Here is a 2660-nt window from a genome sequence, read left to right on the forward strand (position 1 = left end):
AAAAAAAGGGACCAGCAGTTAGTGTAATGGCTATGTCGCTGGACTCCCATGTAGTCGACTGCAGTTGTGTCCTGGACATTGCGGCTTAAACTCAAGCCGGGCACATGTGCCTGTGTGCCCAAGATCCCGAGAGGAGAATGGAAGAGAAGGGATTGTGATGTGGCCATAACCCCTGGGGGATAATTTCTCGCTTTCTGTCTCTCTCTCTCTGTCTTTCTGGTGAGCGCTCACGCCCTATAGCAAAAACCTCTCCAAAAAAAATCGTACACATGTCAACTGAAGAAAGTTCATGGTAATTTAGAATGCTAGACTTTGCAATACATTTCAAAAGTATGGCATTTTAAGAAATATGTTTATTGAAGTCAGCAAATGGCATGATGGTTGAGGTGCTGGATCTCAAATGGCCGACTTTGCAGTTTGAATCAGACCTGGTGGCTTGAAAAACATGCCAGGCATGGGAACCAGCAGTTAGCGTAATGGCTATGTCGCTGGACTCCCACATAGTCGACCGCGGTTCGTGTCCCGGACCCGGTGACTTAAAACTCACGCCGGGCGCGTGTGCGTGCGTGCCCAAGATCCCGAGAGGAGAATGGAGGAGAAGGGATTGCGGCGTGACCATCCCCCCTGGGGGGTGATTTCTCGCTTTCTGTCTCTATGTCTCTCTCTGTCTGTCTGGCGAGCGCACGCGCCCTACAGTGAAAATCTCTCAAAAAAAAAAAAAAAATGCCAGGCATGTGTGTATGCAGGCCCAAAATCTCAGGAGGAGAATGGAAGCAATGGGATTGAGATGTGGTCATCCCCTCTGGGAAATGATTTCTCACTTTCCCTCTCTCTCTGTCTCTCTTCAGTCAGCACACGTACTCCATAGCAAAAAACTGGGAGAGTGGAAATACGCATAGATACATATCTATCTACCTATCTATCTATCTATCTATATAGATATAGATACACACACACACACACACACACGTAAATATACACACAGACACACACAAGTGCCACATATATAGAGCCAGTAGTGCCCTCTTGAGAAAGACTAGACAATTGTGTATTTTCTTTTTTGTTCTTTGTAAGAATTATTTAATTTAACTTATTATTATTATATTTTAATTTGACTAGAGAGAGACAGAGCAAGAGAAGGAAGTTGTGAAAGCAAACCGCCAGGTCTAACACTTGAGCTGCAGTCGGCCATGTGGGAGTCCAGCACTTTAACCACCTGCCAGCCCCGAGTATTTTTATTTTTCTGAAGTATGTAAAAAGCTGTTGATTTTATCTCACTTTTAACTGCAATATTACTATTTTAATTTTTACTTCTATTTATAACAGTGAAATTCTGCATACTTCTTAACATTTTGTAAAAGAAAAAAAGTAACATATTGGTTGATTATGTATCTCACGTTTCCTACTACATTGATAATAAAGTTGTAGTCACTTTGGGTTTTTTGGCTGACTTTTATTTTAAGACCACAAAGTTAGTTCACCATCTGGGACTGTTCAAGCGACTTGAGTGCAGTGTTTACAAGAAATTAGCTTACCACAAGCATTTCATTTGGAAATATTTTAGATTTATTAGATTTCTGCTTTTAATTGATTCCTTCTTCCTTTCCATATGGTTTCAACAAACCCATTTCCCACGTTTTCCAGCATAGATATATAACATGTATGCTCATTTTTCACTTTTTTCAAATAAAAGTTAATATTTTCTCTAGGGTATTAAAATATTCAAGAACAAAACAAATACTGTAGTATGTTAATACTGCTCATTTCTGTAATAAGCACATGACTTGTTCTGTGGAAATAATGGTAATATTTTTATTCTCACACGCTGTGGCTCATGGCTTTGCATCTGGTTAACATCTGGGCTTGTGATGTTGCAAGGCCTGAGATGGAGAATGCAAAGGCGAACAGTACACTGCAGGCATCATCGTGTTCCTTACCCTCTTCCAAATCAAATAGGCAAGTGTGTCCTAGAATTACTCGCAGTCATTGCTGGTGACTGACTGTAGTGCCAATGCCAACATCGTTGCTGAGGAATCCAGCCATGATTAATGATTACTTCACTGATGTTCACCATCTTGCTAAGAAGTAAACATGTGCTAGAGTCCCTTGACTTTTCAGCTTCTCTTTCCAAGGACAAGTGAAAACATCTAGTTTTTTCTTTCTTTCTTTCTTTTTTTTTTTTTTTTTTTTTTTTTTTGGTTTATTGGATTTTGTTTAAAAAACAAATGAAAGGAAACATATTTATTGAATAATGTTTAAAAAACAAATGAAAGGAAACATATTTTGCTTTTACTGTAACTGAGAAAAGACCTGAAAGCTTCCTGTGACAGTAATTTTGCCTTAACGCTTTTTGCGTAGCACTTGAATCTTAAAAAAATAACGTGGGATAACCATGTTAAAATTGGAATTAAAATAAAAGAGATGTTTCCAAAACAAAACAAAACAAAACAAATAGATTGGTTCTTATAAACCAAAGAATTCCTCTGGTGACTGTTTACTTCAATAAAAACTAGGATCCTTTTTTTCTGGAAAACATCAGTTCCCATTCTAATGAGGCCCAGTCATTTTTTGGTCACTGTTCATGTACTGATAGTAACCTCACGTGTATAGGTATGGAAGAAATCAGTTACTGAAAGAGCAAGCAAAGGTATTTGTAAGAG

This window comes from Tupaia chinensis, unplaced genomic scaffold, assembly GCF_000334495.1.
Source record: "Tupaia chinensis unplaced genomic scaffold, TupChi_1.0 Scaffold000661_1, whole genome shotgun sequence".
NCBI lineage: Eukaryota > Metazoa > Chordata > Mammalia > Scandentia > Tupaiidae > Tupaia > Tupaia belangeri.